The following is an 8,741-nucleotide window of genomic DNA, read 5'->3' as shown; positions in this document are numbered from 1 at the left end:
CGCCTGTCGCCAGGCCATGTGGGCCTCAAAGGTGTAGACAGAAAAGCGGGCCGGTGGGAAGAAGACTGTCACCAGGATTCAGATAGGAGCGAGTCTCTTCTTCCCCAGCACCTCAGAGCAGCCTCGTGGGCTCCAGCTGTCAGCAGGCGTGCGGGCCCTTCTCTGACGTCAGAGCTCATCCATTCTCAAAACAGGGCTCCCTAAAGCCAGGTGTCCCTGTGCTGGAGGTAGGTTTTAACTCCCGCTCATCTCCCGAAAGTCAACATCTTCCCAATTTTCAGTTTATATTCCATAATTTTCTTTTAAGCTTTTATGAGGCTAGTATATAAGTCAGTATCTGATTTAGCAAAAACTATATTCTAAGTTTAAAAACCCGTATTTTATGGGTTTCCATCTCTTGAACTGGTTTGAGAACCATTGATACCCCTGGTCTAACTTGCTGAAATTGTAGTCGGTTTCCCTTTCCCAATCTCCGGTGCAGCTGGGGAACAGCTGGCTGCCATACTTGTAACAACCCTCCACGGACTGTACTTGAAGATTGCCATTAAATCACCCCTCCAATTTCTCTTCTCCAGGCTAAGTGATCCCAACTCCTTGAACCTTTCATCATCAGTCCTTTAATCATTTTCATTACTATCCTCTGGAACCTCTCCAATTCCTCATCATTTAGTCCTAAACTTGAACCAGGGAAAACTATTATGTTCGGGAGACCTACTTGTTAGAAAGGTTTCATATTCATTTGAAAATCATCTGACTTTCCATAATGTACATGAACCAGACCTTCGAATGCTGCCATTCAAGCTCTTCCTGGGAGTTAACTAGAAAATCCGAACAAAATGGTATAGGAGGTGATAGTTATGTGTTACTTTGGGGGGGAAAAGCTTCTACCAACACAGTGATCGGCTCCCCTGGATCTTAGAAGGAACCTGATTATAGTCTCTTCAAAAAAAAAAAAAAAAAAAAAAAGCTAAAAGTAAGAATCTGTTCACCAAGTATGAGCAAGGACAGGAAGCTGAGAATGGAACGCCACCAACGCCCACTCAAGTCCTCTCTCCCTCAGTGGTTCCTCTACATTTTCATGGCCTAAAACATGAGTACACAATGTTGAAGAAAGGGTCTTTGGGTCCCCTGAGCCAGTCATTTCTTCTACCAACTGGGTTCCCGTCTAGTTTTTTATGCTCCTTCTAGAATAATAGGTTTCTCCCAGATATCTTAGACGTCACAGCTCGGTGCTCATGCCTGGCTCCCTCTACCAAAATCCGGCCTTGGGCAGGCAGCAGTGTGGGCAAGGAGAGTTAGGAGTCCCCGAGGGGTGCGGCCCAAGGGAAGTCACCCTGGGGCATCTGTGGGCCGGGCGATGTGCATCGGGCTCTGCCGTCGTTTGATCTGGGAGCGATTTGGCTCCGCTCCCCGCAAGCTCAGAGCCAAACTGTGTGCCAAGAGGAGGAGGATGGGTCAGCCTCCCTCAGAGCCCAGCCTTGCTCCGAGGTCACAGCTGACACGCTGGTCCTTCTGAAGGGGTGTTTTCCTCCTGGTTTTAGTTCGGGTGGTTGCTAAGGCTGCTGGCAACTACCTGTTGCGCCGTTCAGAGGGGCCTGTGAACTGCTCCATGACTACAGCTGTCCTAAGTACACTTTTTCCCCTCCAGAGTTTGGTCTCGGGCTGCGACAACATGGAAACCTCTAATCAAGGGCCTGTGAGCAATAACAAGATGTCTGTGTGGCTTTCCTTTTAAAGGAGAAAAATCCTGAGGGAGTAATGCATGGTTGTGACAGAAAAGAGAAACTGGAATGTTCTACAGGACATAGTAGTTGTTCTGCAAATTACATTTACTGCTTCTGCCACAGGATATTATCTTTCATACATAAAAACCTGGGGAATGTCAAGAGCTGCCCTGTGAAACCTAATTTCTGAGTTCTTATGAAGGGTCACTATCCAAACTATATAAAGAACTCCTACAAGGCCGTAGAAAAAAAGCCCAAAGACTGATTAAAAAGCAGGCAGAGTATCTGAATGGGCATTTTCCAAAGAAGACGTGCAGATGGCCAACGGGTCATCACTCGCCAGGGAAATGGCAGGTCAAACCACAAAGATACCACCTCACACCTGTTAGAATGGGGGGTATCGAAGAGACAAGAAGTCACACTTTGGTAAGGATGTGGAGCCCTCGTGCACTGTTGGCGGGAATGTAATTTTGCGCAGCCACCCTGGAAAATGGTGTGGACGTTCCTCAAAAAATTAAAGGAAGAACTACCAGACTGGATCCGGCAGTTCCATTTCTGGGTATTTATCTAAAGACGACAAAAACACTAATGCAAAAAAATACATGCACCCCCGTATCCATTGCAGCACTACTTACAATAACCCACATATGGGGCGCCTGGGTAGCGCAGTCGTTAAGCGTCTGCCTTCGGCTCAGGGCGTGATCCCGGCGTTATGGGATCGAGCCCCACATCAGGCTCCTCCGCTGGGAGCCTGCTTCTTCCTCTCCCACTCCCCCTGCTTGTGTTCCCTCTCTCACTGGCTGTCTCTCTCTGTCAAATAAATAAATAAAATCTTTAAAAAAAAATAATCCGTTACGTGTTAATTATACTTCAGAAACCCCCCACCTGAGTTCTTGGGACACATGCATACACAAAAATCTGAACTGCTTTTTAGTGAAAACTGAATAGTTTGACCACAGCTGAGCATCTTAATATGAATAGAAAGCTGTGATTCTAGATCTTTTGTGGGTGGAAGAAGATCCTTGGCGGGTGGGCCGTCCCAGAGCGGGCACGTCTGGGAAGCGGCTGTTCCAACCGGGAGCCGCTCGGTCGGGGAGCTGCTACGGGAGATACACGGTGCTGGCGTGAACCCACCGAAGCGAAGGCAATACGGTTAGTCATTTTTAGTCAAACTTGAACTCGAGTGAAAACTGGCTGTTGACCCGCTCTTGACGAACCCCGCTAATGGTGTGTATCGTCAGCGGGCCTGTGGCGGCAGTGATAACCCGGTAGGACAAAGACATGATCCGTGTGCCCGTTGCAACACATCCTTCCTGAGCCCCTGCCGATGGGCGAGGCGGGAGAAACGAGGTTTTGCACTTGGTGAGACTGTCGGGCACCCGCAGGTGTTCCCCTGCTCTCAGGTACAAGCGTCCTCTCCCCGAGTGCTGCTTTGGACTTCACAAAACAACTTTTGTTTTTTTCCTTTTGTTTGTTCTCGGATGTGAACACGCAGGGGTACATGCGATCATTTATCTCAATGTCTGGTTCTCTCATCTTCACCTTCTCGAAGGACTTACTGAAGGAAGGGAAAGGACATCATGCCCTTCGGGGGCCCTCAGGCAACTTCGCAGGTGGCCTCTCGGGGCTGCCCTGACCAGGGGCGTGTCAGGAAAGCCCCCGTTGCTGACTGCCGAGCGTTCTAGCAGCTCCAGCCCCGCAGATGGCATCGCACCCACGGCGAGGAAACGGGGTCTCCCACTAGGACAGAGGGGGCCCGGCAGGGGAAGCCTGGCCTGGACCAAGAGGTCGCTGACCTCCACAGGCTACGGGGGCCGGAAATGAGCGCGCCGCCTGGCCTGCACACAGGAAATGACTCACCCACGCATTTCCCTTTGAATGGGCTGAGAATTTGTTATTAAACATGTTTGGTCCGGTACGAAGTATGTTTTTGGATCCCCTGTAGCCACAGATCATACAAGCATTATTTGCTGCTTTCAACGGAAGCCGTCGGTAACCAGGATTAACCAATCCTGTCTTGGACCAAAGATCAAGAAAATACTTCTACCCGAAGGGCAGAATCTGGATGGTACTGGGTCATCCGCACCGACGGGCTCAGTCAGCACTTCTCTTCGCCTGTCAGAGCTTGAGAGGTGACCGGCTGCATCGTTTCCGCGCCCTCTTACTGCATGGAGGGTATCGGTAGGGAAGGTCTTCCTTGCCACATGGAATGAGAACACTGCATCCAAGCAGCAGACTTAATCTCACAACTGCTTTTTCTTTATGGTCACACTGGAATTTGTAGATGAGTCACTTTTGTCTTCTCCATCTGCAGCCTGTCCCAGTATTTGAACTCACGGAATCACTGAATCATGTTCTATGCTGTAATGATATTTTCTACCATAAAGAAGGCATGGGGCAACCAAAGTAAAAGGGAGTCCTACAAATTGGCCTGTTTGTTGTTATAGGATTTTTTTTTCCCCAAGAATTTATTTATTCAAGAGAGAGAGAGCGAGCATGAGCACATGAGCGGTAGAGAGGGGCAGAGGGACAAGCAGACCCTCCCTGAGCAGGTAGCCCCAATGCAGGACTCGATCCCAGGACCCTGAGACCATGACCTGAGCCGAAGGCAGACGCTTAACTGACTGAGCCACCCAAGGCTTTTTAAGATTTTCTTTTTGAGCCATCTCTACACCCAACCTGGGCCTCGAACTCACAACCCAGAGACCAAGAGTCACACACTCCATGGACTGAGCCAGCCAGGCGCCCCTGTTGTTGCAGGTCTGTTCAGTTAGCCCAGATACACATGGGCTTTAGCATCTAGCTCGCCCTCCGCGCCCAGCTCTGGAGAGGCCCCTCGGGCCCACGCAGGGGCGCACAAAAGCCCGAAGTGCCTGACAGTCCCAGCTCTTTCCCGCACGCCGGCGTCCGGCACATGCCGCGCCTGCGCTCAGACTCCAGGGAGCCGGGACTCTTCCCCCCTCGGGGTCTGGTCAAAGGGAACGCGAACCCTCCAGGCAGCCCTTGCAAAAGTGGGCCCGTTTCCATGAGCTTTCAACCTGAATTCCACACTCAATATCACAGCCACTCCAACTGTATCGAGACTTTAGGGTGACAGGCTCTGTTCTCTCCTTCAGGCTTCCCACCCTGCACCAGCGGCTCCGTCAGCAGGCCAGGGGATCGCAAGGGGCAGTCAGAGACGCTGGAACGCAGAGGCCCAAGGAGGCTGCGCTTCACTGGGGGGGGAGGGGGGACTGCAAACTACAAGTCTCGAGAGGGAGGTGTGCTGTCCCTCCCTGGCCTCCCAGCATTTGGGATTAGCTGTGATTTTTTAAAAAGGCCACTATCGACTAGTTCTCTCCCAGCAAAAGGCAACCCCCACACACCCCAGCCTTAACAAGAAAGGGAGGACAACAGAGAAAATCGAGATACAGGCATGAATGGCCTACCACAGGCCTAGGACTCAAGAGCGCCGTGCCAGCTGCCGGCAGAATCTACCCTGAGACGGTGCTGAAAGGGGGCAGGTGTCCCCTGGACCTGCCCGCCAGCCGTGGGGACTTCAAGGGCGGGGGCAGCCCTGGGCTGTTCCCCTCCCCTGCGCCTCACACCCCCACCTGACCGAGTTCAGCAAGAACGGCTCACGTGTTGCAGCCTCGGGCTGTCCCCCGGGGCTCGAACCGGAGCGGGCTGGGCCTCACCCGACAGCGACTTCCCACCCTGCCTGCCGGCCCCACCACGGTCCGTGCGCAGAGGGGACCTTGCTCTGCACCCTCTCCCTTCTCTAGGACTGTACCACTGACACTAAAAGGCTCTGGAAATGTGCCTTCCCACAAGTACAAACCTCCACATGCCACATGCCAATGCCAAAACCTCCACACGGCTCCAGAAGGAGGCATTCAGGGCTCAGTCCTTCCAACCGCCCCAAGCAGAAGATTTCCTTCACACGGTCTTCCTCCCCCCAGGACTGGTTTTGGAGACTTCTGCGTTTCCTGGCGTCTACACCTGGGATTTCTGAGTCCAGTGGCTGTTGACAAGGAGGTAGCAGGAGGCGCTTCTTACTCCGGGCTTTCCTTCCTAACACCCACCTGCCCAAGAACGGCCGACATTTTCTGGCGGAACATTCCAGTAAGTGCATCTACAGAAATGAGGCTGAGGTGTCACGCTGAGAAACACCCAGAAAAAAATACCCCCCACACTCAGGTAATGTAAGTACAGCGGAGCCCAGTACCAGAACCCAAGCCGCTTAATCCGCAAACCCAGGGTACTCGTCATGTACCCCGACTCGCTCTGCAACCTCTCCGGGGGTGAGACCCACAGGCGGAGGCCGCAGCCTCTCGCGGGCCGACGGCCTGCTCATGACTCCGGCCTGCGCGGGGGCTCTGCCTGGACAACCCACATGATGGTGGGACGGAGCGCGAGTTCTCTCCCGGGCACCACTGCTTCTCTCCCGCCAGCACTAGTCTCCTACCTAGTCTTAAGTCTAGGCGGCCTCTCGCTTCCACGGTAAACGGAACTTACTGAGCGGCAGCCGCCTCCCCCAGGTCGCGGACGCTTCCCCACGTGCTCCTGCCTCCGAGCTGCCCGACCAGCGCCTCCCCCAGGGCCTGAAAAGGCCTCCCGGAGTGGCCGAGGGCGGAGTATGGGGCTCCGACCCTCGTCTTTTCACCCAGGTGGCCCAACAGCTTAACTGCCGAGGCTCTTCGCTGAGACTTGGGCCTGTTCTCAGGCTCTCACCCTCTCCCCCCAGGTGTAAAATGTTCAGGACTCTGTACGCCAATCGGTTTTCAGGAACTTTCCCTTCGATTCGGTCAGAGAGGAGGGAGGTGGGTCACTATTAGCCTATCTGCCCCGTGGAGTGCTTGACATTTGCAATCCACCGTCAATGCATTTAGTCCTCAACAACCCCCCCCACCGGTTCCATCCCTTGGCCCGTCCTACCAGATACGCCCAGGAGACAAATTCCTCCCCCCACCGCCGGTCACGCAGGTGAAGCAGGCTGGGGCTGAGCACTAGAACCCAAGTCTGTTTAACCCCAAAGCCCGTGCTAGTGATCATGTATGCTGATTAATTCTGCAACAGATACTGTTGGTGATTTTAAATAAAACACTTAATAGAATTAGTGTTCCTGATGGGATTTTTCTGTCTTTCAGTAGTTGAAGTCTGTTCTGCCATAGACTGATTTTAAAAATAGAATTTACACAGCCAGATGCGTTGGGAGTACAGCAGTGCTTCCATTGTTCAAAGCTTCAGATTACTATTTGTGTGGCATCAACACCTATTGCCAAGAAAACCCCACAGAATTACAGCCGCACCTTGTACCACTGGTAGACTTAGTTGGTTCCTTAGGTTGAAATGTTATGGGGATTAAAATCGAGGTGAGACAGGACAAAAGCTTGTTTCAAATGTGTCGAAAGTATACCTCGCAGCCCAAGAGACAAAGCGTACTTAGCCGTCTGAGCCGGGGCCTCACAGTAGTGCTACCCTCTCCCAGGGTGAGTGGCGAAGCCTCCAGTGAGCTTCTGGAAGCTGACATGTGACAGAGCCAGAAAACTCACCGCACGACAGCACCCGGGGGGCATTGTTTTGTACCGCCGGGATGCAGGACAGAAGTTTCTCCGTTCCCAGGTCCGGTCCCACCTCTCCCTCATACCCTCCATGCAGCAGCCCCGGACTGGAAACATACCTTAGGGTGATGGTCAAGAGCTCGCCAACCATCCCCCACCCCGCGAGATTAACAGCGAATCTTCTGACGTTAAAGGGCCACGGCTTGGACTTCACGAAGACCTCTTCAGTAAGCGCGGCAACTCCGTCCCGCTGCAGCGAGCGGCCGGCCGGGCTGGCGGCTAAGCTCCGCGCTGAGGCTCTTCTTGGCCGCCATTGCACCGCCGTGTGCTCTTCTTTCTCATCTCACATGTTCATTTCTAGTCTGGGAATGAAAATATCACTAGGAGGGAGTACAGGAGAGAGGGGGAAACAAGCATCCCCTTGACCTCAAGCCTGGTGGCTCCTTTCCAGATGCCATCAGAGGTCCCCGCTTGCTGCGCGGAGGAAGGGCCGGGCCCTGCGGCTCCGCCCGGACTCGGCCCCTGTCCCACCCACGTGCGGCCAAGCAGCAGAGGCCACGCTTGACGCCGGGGTCCCCACGGAGGCGCAGGCTGGAAGCATGGTGGGCGCCGGGAGGCGGAGGACCCCGAGCACGGCGGCCGGGCCAGCGGGGGGACCCGGAGACAGGTGCTCCAGCCTGAGGCAGCGGTCCTGCCCGCCACGGTCCCCGGGATGCTCACAGCTCCTGCCTGGCCCCAGACGTGGCGGAGAGAGCGGCCAAGCCTGCGGACGTTTTGGTAAAGCTCAAAGTGCACTTAAACACCTCGGCCGGGGAAAGACGTCCGGCAGGGCGGTGACCACATCAGGGGCTTCTCTCTCCCCCGGAATTCCATGGTGGGGAGCGAGCCCTGCGGCCCCCCGGACAAGGGCCCCAGAGCTCGGCAGAGCGGGAAGGAAACAGTGCCCTGCTGGGCCCAGGGCTCCCGGCAGAGGTCAAGCGGCAGCCTGACGGGAGCAGGGCCCGTGCGACCACAAGCGGACTGGGTGATGCTGGCCTCACAGGTGCTTCCTTTCTTTCGTTAGGAAATGTTTTATAAGAATAACCTAAAAGTTTCCTAACCCAGGTTCTATGTGGGGTAGAAATGTAACGTATTTCCTTATTTTCCCAGGGTGCTATAGTTAGTCAGTAAAAAGGTTAACAGCTCCCTTTTATCCACCATGACATGGGAGGGGGGCATCTCTCCACCATTTAAACTGTGACCCCGGACACCACACAAGGATGGCCGTGTTGGGGACGGTCGTGTGTGAAAGTTCAGCTCTGAGACGCTCTGATGTGCTATTTTGCTCTGACCCGGTTCCGCTCCCTTGGGCGCGTCACTTACGCGCTCGGTTCCTGCGCCCGCTGGACTTGGGGGCTTCCGATGTCTTTCCTGCTTCAAAATTCTATCTTGGAAGGCACTCTCTCCAGCCAATGATTAAAAGCAGCTTATGTTA

The sequence above is a fragment of the Ursus maritimus genome, unplaced genomic scaffold (assembly GCF_017311325.1).
Source record: "Ursus maritimus isolate PB19 unplaced genomic scaffold, ASM1731132v1 scaffold_11, whole genome shotgun sequence".
Taxonomy (NCBI): Eukaryota; Metazoa; Chordata; class Mammalia; order Carnivora; family Ursidae; genus Ursus; species Ursus maritimus.
The sequence above is the reverse complement of the archived record's forward strand: the minus strand, read 5'-3'. Positions refer to the sequence as shown.